The sequence below is a fragment of the Crotalus tigris genome, unplaced genomic scaffold (genome assembly GCF_016545835.1).
Source record: "Crotalus tigris isolate CLP2741 ecotype Arizona unplaced genomic scaffold, ASM1654583v1 scf7180000017536.10889498, whole genome shotgun sequence".
NCBI lineage: Eukaryota > Metazoa > Chordata > Lepidosauria > Squamata > Viperidae > Crotalus > Crotalus tigris.
In genome coordinates, this window is record NW_024096460.1 from 9,669,641 (window position 1) to 9,691,365 (window position 21,725).

Sequence of the window (21,725 nt, forward strand, 5' to 3'; positions counted from 1 at the left end):
ATCAACCACCCAGGCGACTAGATGAATTCTGAATCCTGCTGGTTGAGAAATGAAGACATTTCTTGCAATTAGGCACTGAGCGGAAGAGAGGAACGCAAATGACCAAACAGCTAGCTGACATCTCGATCGAGCATGAAAATTCAAAATCAACCTCTCCAAATGTAGAAAACCCCCTCGTGAATGCGAGCCAGGATAAAATGAAGGTATCCCTTGCCTTTGGACTGCTGTTGAGCCCAAGCTTTCTGTTGCTAAATGAGACGTTTGTTAAGTGAGTTTTGCCCCATTTTTACGACTTGTTAAGCAAATCACTGCAATTGATAAGCTAGTAACCTGGTTGCTAAGTGAATCTGGCTTCCCCATTGATGATGCTTGTCAAAAGGTTGCAAAAGGAGATAGCGTGATTTCCGGGATGTAGCAATGGTCATAAGTATGAACCAGTTGCCAAGCAAGTACCTTGTTCAATAGTAGAAACTGTGAAAGGGATCTCGGAGTCCTAGTGGACAATCACTTAAATATGAGCCAGCCATGTGCTGCAGCTGCCAAAAAAGCCAACACAGTGCTAGGCTGCATTAACAGAGGGATAGACTCAAGATCACGCGAAGTGTTAATACCACTTTACAAGGCCTTGGTAAGGCCACACTTGGAATACTGCCTCCAGTTTTGGTCATCACGATATAAAAAAGATGTTGAGTATAGAGAAGAGCAACAAAGATGATTAGAGGACTGGAGGCTAAAACATACAAGGAACAGTTGCTGGAATTGGGTATGTCTAGTTTAATGAAGAGAAGGATGAGAAGTAATGTGACAGCAGTGCTCCAATCTCTCAGGGGCTGCCACAGAGAAGAGGGAGTCAAGCTATTTTCCAAAGCACCTGAAGGCAGGACGAGAAGCAACGGATGGAAACTAATCAAGGAGAGAAGCAACCTGGAACTAAGGAGAAATTTCCTGACAGTGAGAACATCCTGCCTCCAAAAGCGGTGAATGCTCCAACATTGGAAGTTTTTAAGAAGACACCGGACAACCATTTGTCTGAAATGGTATAGGGTTTCCTGCCTGAGCAGGGGGTGGACTAGATGACCTCCAAGGTCCCTTCCAACTTTATTATTATTATTATTATTATTATTATTATTATTATTATTATTGTATGACAAGCTTAAAAGAATTTTATTTCTTCTTCTTCTTCTTCTTCTTCTTCTTCTTCTTCTTCTTCTTCTTCTTCTTCTTCTTCTTCTTCTTCTTCTTCTACCTAGTTTGATCACATGACCCTGAGGATACTTCAAAGGTTGTAACTGACAAAACAGTTGTAAGTCCATTTTTTCAGTGCCGCTGTAACTCTGAACCGTCACTAAATGAAGTAAGAGAAGGATTGCCTGTAGAAAAAAATCCACCCACAGGAGCTTGGATGGCATACAAAGGGCTAAAGTGGGGATGCTACCATGTTTTCCCCAAAATAATACCAGGTTTTCTATTAATTTTTGCTCCAAAAGACTCATAAGGGCTTAATTTCCAGTTAGGTCTTATTTCTGCTTCACATTTACGATGCTGTTGCAGCATCTCCATGGTCAGGTGATCAAAATTTGTACACTTGGCAACTGGCATGTATTTATGATGGTTGCAATGTCCCGGTGTTGTGTGATCCCCTTTTGTGACCGTCTGACAAGCAGAGTCAATGGGGGGGGAAGGGGGGGAAGACAGGTTCACTTCAACAACCCTGTAATTCACTCCGCAACTGCAGCGATTAACTTAACACCCGTGTCACAAAAGATTGTAAAACAGAGCAAAACTCACAACTGTCTCACTTAGCAAGAGAATTTTGAGGCTCAGTTGTGGTCGTAAGTTGAGGACTGCCTGCGTTTTATGGCACCCCAAATGTTCTGTGCTTATTTAGAGGCGGAACCAGGATGCCCTTTTGTCAGGCCACCATTTCTTTTCAAGGCCCCCCACATTTTTTAAAAAGAAAGCAGAACATTCAAGTCAGTTCAGTTCTGGTGTCTACACAGCGATATTTATACATTGTTGCCCCCCCCCCGAACATACAGCGGTGGGAATAGCTTGCGCTATTTAATTCCTAATTTATTCCTGAGAGGACTGTAAGAATTGGGAGGAACTCAATTCCCCTGGGATTAAAGGTATCCGCTTTTCAGTGGTAACAAAAATCTTGTATGTGTTAAAATTCTCACCTGAGAGGTGGGTTGCATCAAACGCCTCTTATATTATTAGAGGGTAAACATTTCATATTTCTCTCTGCTGTTTACGTTTCTCTAACTCAGTGGTTCTCAACCTGTAGGTCAGGACCCCATTTGGGGTCAAATGACCATTTCACGGGGGTCGCCAAACAACGCAGTCCGCCATTTTTTCCCCCTTTTCCTTAGCTGTGCTACTCCCTTTTATTCTATTGGCTTTTGAAAGCCAATAGAATAGACTCTCTTGAATAAAGTCTAATTCTATTGGCTTTCAAAAGCCAATAGGAATTGTCCAGGCTGTCTCTGCCCTGCTGAGCCCGCCAAAAGTCCCATTCTGCAAACGGTGCTGCACCAGTTGAGTAGTCCTCGACTTACGACCGGTTGAGTAGTCCTCGACTTACGACCGGTTGGGAGGGGGTCGCGGCATTAAAAAGGTTGAGAACCACTGCTCTAACTTCAGGCTAAACTCTTCCGATGCGTTCTGCGTAGGCAGCTAGGTGAAATAATTAGTACGGTGATTTTGCTTTGCTGGATTCCTGTTATTTAAAAATATTTAAGTGTCTGTGCATAGGGATGGAGGCTTATTATTTCTCTTGAAGGATAAATGCTCCAGATGCAATCAGCCTCGTAAGCTATTTAATGATTCTGTCTAAATGCATCAGATATGATTCATCCCTTCAATAAAGGCAGACTTCTCTTTAGGAGGAAAGATCAAAGGAAATGGTTTAGGGTTGGAGACAGACGAGGCTGGGCACCAGAAGGTCAGACAGGCCTGGATGTACGACCACAGCTGACACTGGAATTTCCACTCTTAAGCAATTTTATGAAGCTTTTTTACCATGGTTGCTAAGTGAATCACTGCAGCTGTTAATTGAACTGTGTAGTCCTTAAGCGAATCTGGCTTCCCTCCTTGAGTTTGCTTATTGGAATTCAGCTGGGAAGAATAGAACAGAACAGAAAAGAACAGAACATAATAGAACAGAACAGAAAATATAGAATAGAATAGAATAGAATAGAATAGAAAATATAGAATGGAATAGAACAGAACAGAACAGATAATATAGAATAGAATAGAACAGAACAGAATAGAACAGAAAATATAGAACAGAACAGAAAAGAACAGAATAGAATAGTTGGAAGGGACCTTGGAGGTCATCTAGTCCAACTCCCCCGCTCAGGGAGGAAACCCTATACCATTTCGGACAAATGGCCGGGGGGACATGATAGCAGTGTTCCAGTATCTCAGGGGCTGCCACAAAGAAGAGGGAGTCAAGCTATTCTCCAAAGCTGCTGAAGGCAGGACAAGAAGCAACGGATGGAAACTAAACAAGGAGAAAAGCAACCTAGAACTAAGGAGAAACTTCCTGACAGTGAGGACCAATTAGCCAGTGGAACAACCTGTCTCCAGAAGCTGTGAATGCTTTAACACTGGAAGTTTTTAAGAAGAGACTGGACGGCCATTTGTCCGAAATGGTATAGGGTTTCCTGCCTAAGCAGGGGGTTGGACTAGTTGACCTCCAAGGTCCCTTCCAACTTTATTATTATTATTATTATTATTATTATTATTATTATTATTATTATTATTAATCATCGCACAGTCATCCAGATGTTCAGACTGGATTTGGCATTTTTGTCTACCTATCAAGTCCTTAGCAAGGATCTGGGATAGGCAGATGTGAATGTTTGATGGTATTACAGATATCGTTGCAGGATGGAGGTGGTTCCTAGTAAGACCGCCTTTTGCAATTGACTAATGGCAAATTTGTCAATGCTGGTGGTGTTCAAGTGGTGCTCTAGTTGTTTTGGGATTGCACCCAAGGCACCTATTATTACCCTTGCTTGCCTTTGCCACAGTCTTTCTATTTCTGTTTGTAGGTCAGCCAGATGTTCAGACCAGATTTAGCATTTTGTCTACCTATCGAGTCCTTCCCAAGGACCTGGGATAGGCAGATGTGGATGTTTGATGTTATTACAGATATATTATTATTATTATTATTATTAATAATAATAATATCATCTAACAGTAGAGTGCCCACACATTAGAATAAAAACTTGAATGAAACCCAGCTCAGTGATTCTGAGTGGCTCACAACAGTCATAAAAAGATAATTATAATAAAATATGCATAAATTTTGCAAGACTTTAGATCCCGTGGAATTTTGGCTGCCTCCCATAAGACCTTGAGAGGTTTCGGGGTAGAATTTATGAAATCTCAAATCAGCCCGTCTTTATAAAATCAGATGACTTCACTCCCAGTTGCAAGATTATCTTAAAAAGTCTCTGACCTTTTGAAATATAATAAAAATATCTCTCCAGGGATGCCATTGTGCAAGATGGATTTTTGCTCTTGGCCATCAATTCATTGTGCCAGAAGAGAGTTTCAAATTTGAGATCCCTTTGGGGAAATATTTTTCCTTCCTGCAGGTTGCAAAGTTTGATTCATTGACATACTCCCTTTATAGGAGCAGGCTTGATGCTGGTTATGGGGTGGGCTTCAGGCTTTTGAGATAGCCTAGCCCAGGGGTATGCAACCCAAAACACTCAAAGAGCCACTTGGACCCGTTTCCCACCAAAAACAAAACACCGGGAGCCGCAAAACCCTTTTGATATCTAAAATGAAGATAATGAAGATATATACTGCATATATCCTTTTTTACCTTTATTATAGGTGTGTGTGTGTGTGTTTGTGTGTGTGTATGTATGTGTGTGTGTGTGTATATATATGTGTGTATGTATGTATGTATGTATGTATGTATGTATGTATGTATGTATGTATATATATATATGTAGGTCTTGGTTGTTCGGGTTTTCTCCGGCGTAAAATTGCTCCTCGAAGCACGAAACTGAAAACACCAGCCTGAAGATGACGAATGGGACTTCGTCGAAACGTTGCCAAGACACTTCCAATTTTACGCGGGAGAAAACCCGAACAACCAAAGACCTACATACAAACACCCGCGAAAACCTCAGAAAACAAATACACACACACACACACATATACACACAAAGGTAAAAAAGGATATATGCAGTGTTATCTTCATTTTAGATGTCAAAAGGGTCTCTCTCTCTCTCTCTCTCTCCCTCCCTCTCTCTCCCTCCCTCTCTGCCCTTGGTCTGTCACTCCTCTTCCCCTACTCTCTTTCTTTCTCTCTCTCTCTCTCCCTCCATCCCCCCCTCTCTTTCTCCCCCCCTCTCCTATTTGCTGCTCACCTGGCAAGCTTCAAGCTGTTGTCCAACAAGCTCAGGGGTCGGCAATCTCGTCTCTTTTATGACTCATGGACTTCAACTCCCAGAATTCCTGAGTCAGCCTAGCTGGGCTAGCTAGCTCTCTCCTGCCCTTCCTGCTTCCTGCTTCCTGCAGAGACGCAGCAAAGGGAGGAGCTCCGCCCAACAAGCTTTTCAGCTCCTGGGAGAACACTGTGAGTGCACTCTCTTTTACACACACAAACAAAAACACACACACACACACACAGAGAGAGAGAGAGAGAGAGAAAGAGAGAGAGAGAGAGAAAAGCAAGGAAGTGCAATTGCCTCTCTCTGTCTCTCTCTGCAAAGGCAGAGGAGGCTGGGAGCCACAGGGGAAGGCTCAAAGAGCCGCATGCGGCTCCAGAGCCGCAGGTTGCCGACCTGTGGTCTAGGTCCACAGGGGTAGGCAACCTTGGCTCTTTTATAACTCGTGGACTTCAACTCCCAGAATTCCTGAGCCAGCATGGCTCAGCTCAGAAACTTCTCCCTTTTCCCTCACCGTGGCTGGCTCAGGAATTCTGGGAGTTGAAGTCCATGAGTTGAAGTCATAAAAGAGCCAAGGTTGCCTACCCCTGACCTAGACCAGGGGTAGGCAACCTTGGCTCTTTTATGACTTCAATTCATGGACTTCAACTCCCAGAATTCCTGAGCCAGCCACGGTGAGGGGAAAGGGAGAGGTTTCTGAGCTGAGCCATGCTGGCTCAGGAATTCTGGGGTTGAAGTCCACAAGTCATAAAAGAACTAAAGTTGCCTACCCCTGGCCTAGCCCACTGTTTCTCAACCTTGGGACTTCAACAACCAGAATTCCCCAGTCAACCTGTAGGCTGGGCAATTCTGGGAATTGCAGTCCACAGACAGTGGCTGAGGAATTCTAACGGATGAAATTCATAGAGAATTCTGGGAGTTGAAGTCCATATATGCTGACTTAGGAATTCTGGGAGTTTCAGTCCTCATACATTAGCTGTGGAATTCCAGAAGTTGAAATCCACACACGCTGGCTGGGTGATTCTGGGAACTGGTCCCCATATGCTGAATAAGGAATTCTAATGGTTGGTGGGAATAATCTTGGCATTGGAGAAGGAGAGATCCCATCCAGGAAAGAATCAGATAAGAGGTGGGGGAGTCTGCAGCTGCAAAACAGGCAAAGAAAGACATTTAAAAAGGATCTTCCTTAACTTAGAGTGTAAAAGGACACTGAGGAAGATTTCTACTTTCAAACTTGAAAAGATTCTGTTAATGTAGCTTTTGTATAAAGTAAAATTGGCACAGCTGGTCTGTCAGAAGAATAATTAGGGATTCCAACTGGAGCCGGGGAGGTGCAAGAATAAATAAAAATGAAATCCAGACAGTTCTGAGGAAAGGAGATTTATTTTATTCCAAAAAGCAAATAGGTTTGCCTAAGGGGGTAGCTACAGAGAAAATGAAGTACAGAAGGGTTGCTTTATAAGTGCATATGTGCTAATTCTAGAGTGACACTTGACGGGCGTTGGTTGTGTGTAAGTACATGCTATCTATGATGTTTATTCTTGTGAACATGCAGTTCTGCTGGGAGAGTTTAAATTAGCTCTGTTTGTGTTTGCAGGTCTTCTTTGATATGTGGGTTAAGTCTGGGTAACTTATTTGGGAGTTTAAGGAAGTTTGAGCAAAAGATTTTCGCGTTTGCTATTTTTTACTTGATTAATTTAGTTTCGGCTCGATTGTCAATTATTTAACGGAGACGCTGATTCTCAATCCATTGTTAATGTTCACATTTAAGGGAAGATGGAGACAGTATATAAGGAATAAAATATGAAAAGAAGTAATGTATAAAAGATGTACAAGATATAAAATGTATAAAGAAGATATATATAAAAAAGGCATTGAGACTCTAGAACAGTGATTCTCAACCTTTCTAATGCTGTGACCCCATAATACAGTTCCCCATGTTGTGGTGACCCCCAAGTGGGTGTGGCCACCAATAAGAGGGAGTAGGACAGCTAGGGAAAAGGGAAAAAAATGGCGGACAGCATGGTTTGGTGACCCCTGTGAAATGGTCATTCGACCCCAAATGGGGTCCCGACCCACAGGTTGAGAACCACTGCTCTAGAAAGAGTACAGAGAAGAGCAACAAAGATGATCAGGGGACTGGAGGCTGAAACATATGAAGAACGGTTGCAGGAATTGGGAATGTCTAGTTTAATGAAGAGAAGGACAAGGGGTGACACGATAGCAGTGTTCCAATATTTGAGGGGCTGCCACAAAGAAGAGGGAGTCAAGCTATTCTCCAAAGCACCAGAAGGCAGGACAAGAAACAATGGATGGAAACTGATCAAGGAAAGAAGCAACATAGAACTAAGGAGAAACTTCCTGACAGAACAATTAACCAGTGGAACAACTTGCATCCAGAAGTTGTTGGTGCTTCATCACTGGAGATTTTAGAGAAGAGATTAGATGATCACTTGTCTGAAATGGTATAGGGTTTCCTGCCCGACCATGGGGTTGGACTGGAAGACCTCCAAGGTCCCTTCCAACTCTGCTATTCTGTTCTGTTACTCTGTTACATATTTTGAAATAAAACTTTGCACAAATCTGTTTCCTGCTTGGTCTACCTTGCAAGGCTGGTAGGAATTCTGTGAGTGGAAGTCCACACACATCTTAACATTGCTGAGGTTGAGAAACACAGGCCTAACCATTCTGCCTCTCAATTTTGCAGAATGTATAACCTATCCTGGAAATCTCTTTAAACAAAAGAAGTCCTGAAAAGGTATATTTTTTCTTCCAGGGCAACAAATATTTATCTTGAGTATTTATAATATATCTTAGTTGCTTGCTCTATTGCAGACATGTCAAACACAAGGCCCGGGGGCTGGATGCGGCCTGTGATGTGGTTTCATGTGGCCTGCGAAGCCATCCTGGAAACAGTGAGGGAACGGCCCCCGCTGCCTTGGCCCAGGCCCAGGCCAGCCGGGAGCCAATGTACAATTTTGTGGTGGCCATCTATGCTGAAACGCTTTCAGTCTTAGCTCCACAAGTCTGTGCAGCCCCTGCCGCATCGGCCCCGCCCCTGGGTGCATGCTGGGGAGGTGTCACCCTTTGTGAGGAATGAAGAAATGCACCATCGCCTGGAAGTGGACAGCAAATGGCCCTCGCCTACTTCACATATCTGGCTTGATGGGCTCCGACGGAGGGGTTTTGGCAGACTCTTCCAGTGGACCATGCCTTGGCACTTGCCCTGGTCCTACCCCCTTCTGCCAGAGACCCTCACATCTGTCCCACTCCTGCCCAGCCCCCCCCCAGGCACCCTTGACGCGAACGGTGTAGAGTGGCCATGCCCACCCAGTAGGCCACACCCACTCCATCCATGCCCACCCAGTAGGCCACGCCCACCCTGGCCACACCTACCCGCCCCCCGAGGACAACCGCAATGCTGATGCGGCCCTCAGTGAAATTGAGTTTGACACCCCTGCTCTATTGTTTCTTTATAGCCCCCTCCCCCAAAACTTCATTTTTTTTCTCTCCTGCTTGCATTCTGCCATCATCTCATGCCCATTTCTCATAAATTGAGAAAGCACTTGCAGAAAACGAACAAAACCATCCAGGTTTGGCTAGGCACATTTGCATGGGGACAAATTTCAGAGAGCAACTAGAATGGGTCTGCAACCTAGACAACTTTAAGACTTGTGGACTTCAGCTCCCAGCATTCCTCAGCCAGCTATGCTGGCTGAGGAATGCTGGGAGCTGAAGTCCACAAGTCTTAGAGTTGTTAAGGTTGCAGACCCCTATACTAGAAGGCAGTCTTGCTTTTTTTCTCCTTGCAAAAAAAAAAAGAAACAGCTTTGCTTGTAAAGTGGCTAGAATAAAAAAAACAAGCTTGCTAAGGCACTAGACTAGAAGCCAGGAGACAGTGAGTTCTAGTCCTGCCTTAGGCATGGAAGCCAGCTGGGTGGCTTTGGGCCAATCTCCAGGAGATGGTGAGTTCTAATCCCACCATAGGTATGAAAGCCAGTTGGCTGACTTTGGGCCCATCGCCAGGAGACTGTGAATGCGAGTAGAGCCCCATCCACACAACACTTGAGGAACGACACGACAGAGGACAAAAGGATGCCATCAAGAGGATTATAAGACTTGGCTATGCACAGCGAGTGCCAGATGCCTTGGCTCTCTTTCAGTGCTAAAATGATTTATTCTTTATTCCTTTTTTTTTTTTTTGCAGGACTATTAGTCATTCAGCCAGCAGGCTTGCATTCATCACTGCAACTACTTTGGGTGGCATCCGAGAGATAAAAACTGTAGGGTAATGAACACGTCTCCTAGAAACAGTGAACAGTGTCCCCACACGATCATCATAAAGTTTGAGGCAATCAGAATGATGGAGAACTATATTTTCCCAGCTTGGGTGTCCTTTCGTCTCATCCTGGACTGCTGCAGGAACAGGAATTGCAATACGCTAATGTTTCCCAGATCTGCCGTACAAAAGTTCTGTGCTTCAATTCTGGGTTTTAATTTTGAGATCTGTCATGCAGTTACATTGAAGGTTTTCTTTATTTAGATGATTATACTAATTTTAAATGTTGTATTTCTCCTTGTATGCAAGATGTTCTGGACTCGGGAAAGATAGATAGAGAGATAGAGAGAGAGAGAGAGAGAGAGAGAGAGAGAGAGAGAGAGAGAGAGAGAGAGAGAGAGATTTATTAGGTTTTTTAAAATACTGTATTACTTCATAAGTAACTCAGAACAACAGAATAATAAAGTTGGAAGAGACCTTGGAGGTCATCAAGTCCAACCCCCTGCTCAGGCAGGAGACCCGATATCATTTCAGACAAATGGCTGTCTAATTTCTTCTTAAAACCTCCAGTGTTGGAGCACCCACAACTTCTGATTAATTGTTCTAATTGTCAGGAAATTTCTCCTTAGTTCTAGGTGACGGGGTAAACATATTAATACTGCTGTCTTCTCCTATTTGCCTTACAAAGACAACCTGACTTTGGGACTGGCCCAAAATCACTAATTAGCTTTCATGCCTAAAGCAGGCCTAGAACTCACAATCTCCTGGTGATTGGTCCAACGTCAGCTAGTTTTCATGCCTAAGGTGGGACTAGAACGCATCATCTCCTGGTGATTGGCCCAAAGTTGCCCAGCTGTCTTTCATGCCCAAGGTAGCACTAGAACTCACCATCTCCTGGTTCCTAAGCCACCACCTTCACCGCTCCACTGTACCGGCTCTCATGAATGTGGGCGGTGAATGAATGGAAGAAAGTTAAGCCCGTTCTTACTCAACGGCATATTGTTTCCAAATTACAGACTTCCAGGAAAGCTGGAACCCAAAAATGGCATTCTCGTGCTGGAAGCCGTTAAATAGGCCACCTATTGGAAATTAATGTTTACATCGGAGGAACAATTGGCAAGGCGGCAGCTTGCAATTTGCAAGGCTTTTGCTAATTGGGGTGGAAGGGGAGTGGCAGGAAGTGGGGAAAGGCTGTTCCTGCAGGGCTGATTTTAGTCTTTCCCTCCGGGCTTAAAGCAGGGGTCCCCAACCCTCGGGCCACACACTAGCACCGGTTTGCGGCACACCAGAAACCGGACCGCACAAATGAGCGAAGCCCCATCCGTGCACACATGGGACGCAGGCAGCAAATGAAACCATGCTCCCTACCATTTGCGGAAAAGTCTCTCTCCATGGAACCAGTCCTCAGCGCACAAAGATTGGGGGCCTTTGGGCTAAAGACTGTCTTGAGAGGAGCCAGGTCCAGTGGTGGGATTCAGCCAGTTCGCACCAGTTTGGCAGAACCGGTAGCTAATTTTCTGTTGCTCAGGCCCAGAATGGACTTTTGGAAGTGGCATCCACACACCGGTTGTTCACATATTTGAATCCCACCCTTCCTTCCTTCCTTCCTTCCTTCCTTCCTTCCTTCCTTCCTTCCTTCCTTCCTTCCTTCCTTCCTTCCTTCCTTCCTTCCTTCCTTCCTTCCTTCCTTCCTTCCTGTGGTGGGATTTAGCCAGTTCACACCAGTTTGGCAGAATTAGTATCTAATTTTTTGTTGCCCAGGCCCAGAATGGACTTCTGGAAGCGGCATCCACACAGAGAACTGGTTGTTCCCATATTTGAGTCCCACCACTGCCCAGGTGTCAGTTGTGGCATCGGCGGAGAAGTCGAAGTGAGGTCACAAATGGACACTAGAAGTCCGCCCCCCCCCCTTTTTAAACTTCTCCAAAAATAAAATGCAAAGCAAAGAAAGTCAACTAACAAACATCCAACGCTATCACCACCACCAAAATTATACGGCTAGTCCTCAGTTTACGACCACAACTGAGCCCAAAATTTCTGTTGCTAAGTGAGCCAGTGGTTTAGTGAGCTTTACACCCATTTTACGACCTCTCTTGGCATAGTTGTTAAGTGAATCACTGCAGTTGTTAAGTTAGTAACATAATTGTTAAGTGAATCTGGCTTCCCCCATTGACTTTGCTGGTCAGAAGGTCACAAAAGGGATAACAACATGAACCCCCGGGACACTGCACCCGTCATAAACATGAGTCAGTTGCCAAGCGCCTCCATTTTGATCATGCGTGCAACGGTCATAAATGGGGAAAACAGTCATAAATCACGATTTCAGACCCATTGTAACTTTGAATGTTCCCTAAAAGAACTATTGTAAGGTGAGGATTACCTGTAATATTGAATATATCATTGACAACCAACATTAAACATTAAAAAAAAACCACCCCAGGTGAATGCTGACAAATACATAAAAAAATCTAATGTATTCTCCTTCGCTTACATAACAGGTCTACAAATAGTTATAAACTTTCCCATCTATATTTAACACAAATATTACATTACGTAAAGAGATATCCTGATGTGGAATCTATTTGTCTAATAACTGAGCCGATCCAACATCTGTTTGCTAGATATATGTATGTATATATATATGTGTATATGTATACCTATACACATAGATACACACATACACACACACACACACACACACACACACAAATATGCTAAAGAGAAATAAGTTCGAACACTAGGATAACATTAAACCACAAACTGTTTAATAGTCTTTATCATATGGCTCTATCCAGGGTTCGTATTTTTAATATAATTAGACACACACACACACACACACACACACACATTAAATGCATATATATATAAATGCATATATATATATGTTTTCTGAGGTTTTCGCGGGTATTTGTATGTAGGTCTTTGGTTGTTCGGGTTTTCTCCCGCGTAAAATTGGAAGTGTCTTGGCGACGTTTTGACGAAGTCCCATTTGTCATCTTTAGCTTCTTCCAGATCTGGGCTGTATGCATTTTCCTTATTCCTTTTTGCTAACATTTATAAACCGCTGGAGGGATTGTGGGCTCTGAACATCCATATAAAGCTGGTAAAATAATCATGCTAGCATAAATATCATGCCAAATGAAATAGAAATAAGGAAAATGGGGGGGGGGGAAGGCATATTAGGTTAGAGACAATTCAAGTTGCAGATCTTATTCTAGAGAAGGAGTGACCTATTTGAGTTGCAAATATCAGCCGTGATAGAAGATGGATTGCAGCGAAGAAAACCATGCAACTATGAGTAGTTATCTGGACTCTCATAGCCCATAATGAAGGGAAGGGAAGGGAGAAAGAGAGAGAGAGAAGAGAGGGGGGAGGGATGAAGGAAGGAAGGAAGGAAGGAAGGAAGGAAGGAAGGAAGGAAGGAAGGAAGGAAGGAAGGAAAAGAGAGAAAGCCAGAAAGCAGACAGGCAGACAGGAAGGAAGCAAAAGAAAAAAAGCAAAAGGGAAAGAGAGAGAAAGAAAGAGGGAGAAAGAAATAAATAAAGAAAGAAAGGAAGGAAGGAAGGAAGGGAGGAAGAAAGGAAGGAAGGAAGGGAAAAGAGAGAAAGCCAGAAGGCAGACAGGCAGACAGGAAGGAAGCAAAAGAAAAAAAGCGAGATGGAAAGAGAGAGAAAGAAAGAGGGAGAAAGAAAGAAAGGAAGGAAGGAAGGAAAAGAGAGAAAACCAGAAGGCAGACAGGAAGGAAGCAAAAGAAAAAAAGAGAGAGGGAAAGAGAGAGAAAGAAAGAGGGAGAAAGAAAGAAAGAATAAAAGAAGGAAGGAAGGAAGGCAGGGAGGGAGGGAGGAAAAGAGAGAAAACCAGAAGGCAGACAGGAAGGAAGCAAAAGAAAAAAAGAGAGAGGGAAAGAGAGAGAAAGAAAGAGGGAGAAAGAAAGAAAGAATAAAAGAAGGAAGGAAGGAAGGCAGGGAGGGAGGGAGGAAAAGAGAGAAAGCCAGAAGGCAGGCAGGCAGACAGGAAGGAAGCAAAAGAAAAAAAGAGACAAGGAAAGAGAGAGAAAGAAAGAAAGAATAAAAGAAGGAAGGAAGGAAGGCAGGGAGGGAGGGAGGAAAAGAGAGAAAGCCAGAAGGCAGGCAGGCAGACAGGAAGGAAGCAAAAGAAGAAAAAAGAGAGGGAAAGAGAGAGAAAGGGGGAGAAAGAAAAAAAGAAAGAAAGAAAGAAAAAAGAAAAAGAAAGAAAGAAAGAAAGAAAGAAAGACACAACGAGAGAAGAAGGAAGGACCACAGTTAGGAGAGATTTAAAGATAGTGAATAGCTTATGCTTTTATATTCTCAAGGATGAGAAAATGAATTAATTTCGCCACCAGCTTAATCTTCTTGTGTAAAGCCAGCCCACCTCTTTTCTCCAATATCTTCTGCCAAAAAGAGAGTTTTACGCCTGCTAACCCAATTGAGAAGAAGACAATGCATGGAGCAGAAGCGGAAAAGGCTGCCAGCAGGATAATTTCGGGTGATTGCAGCCCAGTTGGTAGCATCATCATTTGACACGATTCGAACAACATTAAGTGTCCATGTCTGTTGGACCAGATAAGGATGAGCGGAGCTGACTTCGGGTTGATTCATAAACCGCCTCTGAGCAGTTCATCCTTCTGGATCTTTATTTATTGTGCATCAAAGACATTTGTCTGGCTGCAATGCTTTGCCACAGGCCAAGGCCAACCAACCAGTGGTTTTGGGGGCAGTTATTAATTAAACATCATGGTGTAGGGCACCTAAAAATCAACAGGACCTGGATATCATCGGAAGAGGCCAGCCTAATTTCAGGGCTATCTGCAGGGAGAGGAGAGGAAAAAAAATACAAGATGGCGGCCACTACTATGTTGTTGAAGCCCCACCCTCTTTGACATAAAAAGGGTATATATACATATACATAAACAGGTAATATATATTGTTGTTCTTAGTTGCGAAGTCGTGTCCCACCCATCGCGACCCCATGGACCATGTTCCTCCAGGCCTCCCTGTCCTCTACCATCTTCTGGAGTCCCTTTAAGCTCACGCCTGCTGCTTCAGTGACTCCATCCAGCCACCTCCTTTTCTGTTGTCCCCTTCTTCTCTTGCTCTCCATCTTTCCCAGCATCAGGCTCTTCTCCAGTGAGTCCTTCCTTCTCATTACGTGGCCAAAGTATTTGAGTTTCAACTTCAGGATCTGGCCTTTTAAAGAGCAGTCAGGGTTAATCTCCTCTAGGACTGACTGGTTTGATCGCCTTGCAGTCCAGGGGACTCACAGGAGTCTTCTCCAGCACCAGAGTTCAAAGGCCTCCATTCTTTGGCGCTCAGCCTTTCTTATGGCCCACACCGATGAGGAGGCACGACCACAAACCAGAAGCCAGACCACAGCTGCATCATTAGCCACTTTAAACCCCTCCAATCCATACATGAAGCAAACTGACTCCCACCATGAAGATGAGGCACGACCACGAACGCGGAGCCAAAAAACAGAAAGGCAGCCCACCATCTTAAATCCCCCTGCAACTCAGACTAACCTGAGCACAACAAAGCCCCCACCCAAACAGAACACTCCCCCAGCCAATCAGAGCACAGCCAACCCCCCAGCCAATCAGAGCACAGCCAAGCCCCTAACCAATCATAACACTCCTCCACCCAATCAGAACATAGCCAAGCTCCCACCCAATCAGTTCATAACCCCACTGGTAGTTAAAAGGAAGAAACAGCTAAGACCACACATTGCTCCTCGAAGCACGAAGCTGAAAACACCAGCCTGAAGATGACGAATGGGACTTCGTTGAAATGTTGCCAAGACACTTCCAATTTGACGCGGGAGAAAACCCGCTGTTTTGTATATATATATATATATATATATACAAAATTTGTGGCTGGGAAAGAGTTAGTGGGAGACTAGTATAGCTTCCACTAACTCTTTGCCAGTCACAAATTTTGAATTTATAGTGTTCACAGTATGTGACGTCTGCCTGCAATCACCGGGTAAGAAAATATATCCAGTCTCCCCCCCCCTTTATTCTGAGTACCCTTCTGATGTTCTGCCTCAAGTTTCTGCCATATTGTAAGTGCTGTTGTAATTTCAGTCATTAAATGATTTGTTGTAAGTCAAGGACTACCTGGACTGTTCTGGACCAATGGCTGTCCAGCCTCTTCTTGAAAAACCTCCAGTGATGGAGCACCTGCCACTTCTGGAGGGAAGCTCTTCCACTCCTTCTGAGATGCTATTTTCAGAGTTCCAGATTCTGACTAGACCCAACCATGCTTAAAATCTCTCAAGGCCATTTAGTTCCTGGCAAACTGCGAAAGAATTCTAAAGAGAGAACAAGAGAATCAAAGCAACAAAGAAAATGTATCTCTGCTTCCACGCAGAAAATTGACAGTATGAAAAGGCTTTTGAACAAGCTATATAAACATACCTTTGATTTCCACGTATCGTGGTAATTACATGAATATTCAAAAAAGGGAGAGAAAAAAAAAGATAGCACCATTTGAGATAGAACCTTCGAATCCTTTTGCAGCGGATGAGTCAGAAGAGAGTTTCTGGTCATATTTGACTTGTTGCAGTTATTTTTCATGCCTTTCTCTCTCTTTTTCTTTCCCCGTCATCTTGCAAAAAAAGAAAAAAGAAAAAAAAAGAATGAGATAATATTTGTTTTTCAGCCAGGCATTAATTAATGTTTTCAAAGGGATGTGAAGCTCTTAAGCAAAGGATGCAAAAAGAAAGAAAGAAAGAAAGAAAGAAAGAAAGAAAGAGAAAGAGGAAGGAAGAGACAGAATAAGGAAAGGGAGGGAGGGAGAAACAGAAGAGGGAGGGAGGAAGGAAGAAAGGAAGGAAGGAAAGAAGGAAAGAAGGAAGGAATGAGCAGGAGAGAAAGGGTAAGGAAGGAAGAGAGGGAGAGAAGGAAGGGAGAAAGAAAGGGAGAGAGGAAAGAAAGAAAGAAAGAAAGAAAAAGAAAGAAAGAAAGAAAGAAAGAAAGAGGAAGGAAGGAAGGAAGGAAGGAAGGAAGGAAGGAGAGACAGGATAAGGAAGGGGAGGGAGGAAGGGACCGAAGAGGGAGGAAGGAAGGAAGGAAGGAGCAGAGAAGGAGAGACAAGATAAGGAAGGAAGAGAGGGAGAGAAGGAACTGAGAAAAAGAAAGAAAGAAAGAAAGAAAGAAAGAAAGAAAGAATGATGAGCGTTATTTTATTTCTATGAACCAGGTTGCATTCAGAAGCATCTCTCTCTTTAAAATGCGTTCCTTTGCAATGGACGTCAGCAGCAACCAGCTAGCAACAGCCAAAACGAGGTGAAGTCATTTCTTTTTAATGACCAGATTGATCCCTCCCTTAATTTCATCAAATGCATCACATCCCTGAGTGATGATTACATTTTATTACACAAATCAACCCCCAGCCTCCTTGCTGGGCTTGGCAGAGGGACACTGTAGCTTTTTATCGGGTACCGTCTACAGCAGCACACACTGCAAAAGGGAAAGAAGGCTAGAAAAGGGACGGAGGAGGAGGAAATATCCATAGTACATAGAATAATACGGTTAGAAGGTACCTTGGAGGTCATCTAGTCCAACCCCCTGCTCAAGCAGGAGTCCCTACAGGTAGCCCTTGACTTACAACCATTCGTTTAATGACTGTTCCAAGTTACAACAGCACTGGAAAAGTGACTTAGGACCATTTTGTAACTTTTCCGGCCATTGCAGCATCCCCAGGGTCACGTGAGCAAATCCAGACACTTGGCAATTGACTCGTATTTATGACGGTTGCTGTGTCCCGGGGGGGGGGTCATGTGGTCCCCTTTTGCGACCTTCTGACAAGCAAAGTCAATGGGGAAGCCCGACTCACTTAACATCTATGTGATTAACATAACTATTGTTGTGATTCACTTTGTGGCAAGAACGGTCGTAAAATGGGGCAAAAATCATTGAACCACTGCCTCGCTTAGCAACAGAAATTTGGGGGTTCAGTTGTGGTTGTAAGCCGAGGACTATCTGTATGTATAATGGTTGCAATGAGGTCTCCAACCTTTTTGATTTGGCGGCCCGGAAAGGGAGGCAGGCACCACTATGTGCGTGTGCACAAATGGGCCGCACGCATGTGTGCGGAAAAACAGGCCCCGTGTGCATGCACACAAATGGGCTGCGCATGAGCAAATGCGCACATGCAAACGGCCGCACGTGAGCACATGCGCACATACAAATGGGGCTGCGTGAGTGTGAGTGCTACTATGGGTGGCACTAGTGCCAGTGGGACACTCTCGAGCAGGGCAGCGCTAGTGCTAGCAGGATTCCCGGGGCATCGCTAGCGCTAGTGGGAGGCTCGGGGCAGGGTGTTAGCACTAGAGGGATACTCGGGGCAGCGCTAGCACCGGTGGGATGCTCGGAGCGGAGCTAGTGCCAGTGGGATGCTCGGGGTGGGGTGGTGCTAGTGCCGGCGGGATGCTTGGGGGGGGGGGCGCTAGAACCGATGAAACCCTCAGGACGGAGTGTTAGCACCAGAGGGATGCTCGGGGAGGTGCTAGTGCCAGTGGGATGCTCGGAGCGATGCTACTGCAAGTGGGACGCTTGGGGTGAGGTGATGCTAGTGCCGGTGAGATGCTCGGGATGGTGCTAGCGCCAGTGGGACGCTCAGAATGGGGTGTTAGCACCAGAGGGATCTCGGGGCAGCGCTAGCACCGGTGGGATGCTCGGAATGGTGCTAGTGCCAGTGGAACACTCGGGGCAGGGTGAGGGTAGTGCCGGCAGGATGCTTGGGGTGGCGCTATTGCTGGTGGGATGCTCGGGGCGGGGTGTGAGCACCAGAGGATGTTCAGGGCGGCGCTAGCGCTGCTGGGATGCTCGGAGCAGTGCTAGTGCCAGTGGGACGCTCGGGGTGGGGTGATGCTTGTGCCGGCAGGATGCTCGGGGTGGCGCTAGCGCGAGCATAGAAAAACACTGCATGCATATGTGCACTGGCCATCTCTTCACGCGACCCTGTGACCAAGCAGCCGCGGCCCAGTAGTGGGCTGCGGCCCACAGGTTGGGGACCCCTGGCTTAGAGAGAGCTTACAAGCCTAAGCGCTACTGCTATCATGGGATCACCTTTTGTAAATTTCTCATAAGCCAAGGAGGAATCTATATTCCCTTAACAACCGTGCTGTTAACGTAACTGCAGTGACACACTGAACAACGATGGCAAGAAAGGTCGTCAAATGGAGAAAAAGGCACTCAACAACTGCCTGGCTTAAACAACAGAAATTTTGTTAGCCCAGTTGTGGTTATAACATGTAGAGGATTACCTATCGACCAATCCAGACAGATGGGCTGCCTAGTCTCTGCAGAGTCTCTGCAAATATCCCTGAAGATTCTCAGTCATCCGAGTCATTATTGTCTAAAAGATGTTTTTTTTTTCAAAATGTCGATGGAGATTCTCAGTCATCCGGGTCATGGTTGTCCCAAAGGTGCTTTTTTTCAAGAGGCAACTGGACTTTCTTGTTTTTCTTTGAAGACGTTTCACTTCTCATCCCAGAAGCTTCTCCAGTTCTGACTGGATGGTGAGGAATGGAAGGATTTATACTCCTTGCAGATAGCTGGTCATTTGCATCCTTTTAGAGCAGTGGTTCTCAACCTGTGGGTTGGGACCCCATTTGGGGTCGAATGACCATTTCACGGGGGTTGCCAAACAACGCAGTCCGCCATTTTTCCCCCTTTTCCTTAGCTGTGCTACTCCCTTTTATTCTATTGGCTTTTGAAAGCCAATAGAATAGACTCTCTTGAATAGAGTCTAATTCTATTGGCTTTCAAAAGCCAATAGGAATTGTCCAGGCTGTCTCTGCCCTGCTGAGCCCGCCAAAAGTCTCATTCTGCAAACGGTGCTGCACCAGTTGAGTAGTCCTCGACTTACGACCGGTTGGGGGTCGCGGCATTAAAAAGGTTGAGACCCACTGGTCTAGAGAGTCATTGAGGCCACTTGGAGGTTCATCTGTGTCCTCAGGGTCACCTGAGTGGTGCAAGTGGATGTGGAGCCTTCTTGGCTGCAGGATGTTTTCTGCCCTGGGTCCCTTCACCGTTGAAGATGGGCGCAGGCTGTTGGGGATGAGTCCGTGTTGTCTGCATCTGCAACTGAAGCGCAAATGGCTCCTGTAGCCTGCAATCTTTTCTGGAAATCCATTCACACTCCCGCACCATTCGAAGGGAGTTCATCCCAAAGTGCATCACTAAATGTCTGTGGAGATTCTTAGTCATCCAGGTCATGGTTGTCCCAAAGGGGCTTTTTTTAGGAGGTGTTGAAAGAAAAGTCTTCATCATGGTTCAGTCCAAGCCGGGAATAAACAGCATGGCGACTGCTTTAGAAAGAAGGTTGCAGTTTATTGAAGAGGAGAGCCAGACAGGAAGATGGCTCTGGAAGAAAAGAGAGAGAGCACATGTAGGGAGTGGGTTTTTATACCCTCTGGGGCTTTTGTTTGGAGTTGTTTCCTTTTCCTGTTTGAGGCTTTGTATTTCCTGTGTCATGTATTCTGACCTGAGTCTGGGTGTGCCCTTTGGCATCTATGGATTAATCCTATTATGTCCTGTTTTAGAGTTTGGGTGGGGTATGTAGATTTTGGGTGTCTTTGTCTTCCTAAGCTTCTAGCTTCAACCTTCCTGTTGGTTTACATCTGCATTTCTATAGAGCTGGTTTCTGCTTGGGGGAGGGATGATGATGATGATGATCATTTATTTATTTATTTATTTCAGTGACATGACCAGTTTTCATACTTAAGACCGTCGCAGCATCCCCAGGGTCACGTGACCAAATTTTGGATGCTTGACAACTGGTTCATAGTTATGAAGGTTGCAGTGTCTGGGGGTCATGTGTGATTCCCTTTTGTGACCTTCTGACCAGCAAAGTCAAAAGGGAAGCACTTAACAACCGTGTTAGTAACTTAACAACTAAAGTGATTCACTTAATATCTGTATCAAGAAAGGTCATCAACTGGGGCAAAATTTACTTTACAACTGTCTTGCTTAGCAACAGAAATGTTGGACTCCCTTGTGCTTACTATATGCAGATTTTTGGGACAAGGCATCCCATCATTAAACAGCTTAATCAAAATAGACCTTGGAGATCTTCTATCCCAACCCCCTGCTCAAACAGGAGACCCTATACCATTTCAGACAGTTGACTGTCTGGTCTTTTCTTGCAAACCTCCACTGATGGAGCACCCACAACTTCTGGGGGCAAGTAGTTCCATTGGTTGATTGTCCTCACTGTCAGGAAGTTTCTCCTTAATTCCAGGTTGCTTCTCTCCTTGATTAGTTTCCACCCATTGTTTCTTCTCTTGCCTTCTGGCGCTTTGGAAAATGTAGCTCAAATCGAAGCATCTGAAGCTGGAAGGGACCTTAGAGGTCTTCTAGTCCAGCCCCCTGCTCAAGCAATAAGACCCTATAGGCCAGGGATAGGCAACCTTGGCACTTTTATGACTCATGGACTTCAGCTCCCAGAATTCCTGAGCCGGCTATGCTATTCTTCGTATCTTACAATACTGATGGACCACAAAGTATCCATTAGATAGATAGATAGATAGATAGATAGATAGATAGATAGATAGATAGATAGATAGATAGATAACCTTTATTGTCATTCTTTTCCTGTGGGCACAGTGGCACACATTAAAAATGAAATTTAGTTACTTCTCTCAAAGTGTACACATACACAACACATTTAAAACATACTATATACAACATATGTATAGACCAGGGGTAGCTATGCTGAGGGGAAAGGGAGAGGTTTCCATTCTGAGCCATGCTGGTTCAGGAATTCTGGGAGTTGAAGTCCACGAGTCATAAAAGTGCCAAGGTTGCCTACCCTTGCTATAGGCAATCTTGGCTCTTTTATGACTCGTGGACTTCAACTCCCAGAATTCCTGAGCCAACATGGGTCAACATGGAAACCTCTCCCTTTCCCCTCAGCATGGCTGGCTCAGGAATTCTGGGAGTTGAAGTCCACGAGCCATAAAATAATAATAATAATAGTAGTAAAGTTGGAAGGGACCTTGGAGGTCAT